The following is a 215-nucleotide window of genomic DNA, read 5'->3' on the forward strand; positions in this document are numbered from 1 at the left end:
CTGTTCTTTGTTTCGCTTGCCCTATAATGGTAGTGTTGTCCCAGTCAAATTCATGTTGCTTGTCGTCTGCGTGTGAGGCTACTAGGGATAGCTGGTCATGTCGTTTGGTGGCTAGTTGATGTTCGTGGATGCGGATCGTTGGCTGTCTTCCTGTTTGTCCTATATAGTGTTTTGTGCAGTCCTTGCATGGGATTTTGTACACTACATTAGTTTTG

The 215-nt window shown here is 45.1% G+C and overlaps 1 protein-coding gene across 3 annotated transcripts in view; it reads left to right on the plus strand.

Moving 5' to 3' along the window:
• The window catches only part of LOC122550574 (high affinity choline transporter 1-like), a 61,654-nt gene that overhangs the window by 14,015 nt on the left and 47,424 nt on the right, over positions 1 to 215 (plus strand). The gene's annotated exons all lie outside the window — the stretch shown is intronic.

Source organism: Chiloscyllium plagiosum, chromosome 6 (assembly GCF_004010195.1).
Source record: "Chiloscyllium plagiosum isolate BGI_BamShark_2017 chromosome 6, ASM401019v2, whole genome shotgun sequence".
Taxonomy (NCBI): domain Eukaryota; kingdom Metazoa; phylum Chordata; class Chondrichthyes; order Orectolobiformes; family Hemiscylliidae; genus Chiloscyllium; species Chiloscyllium plagiosum.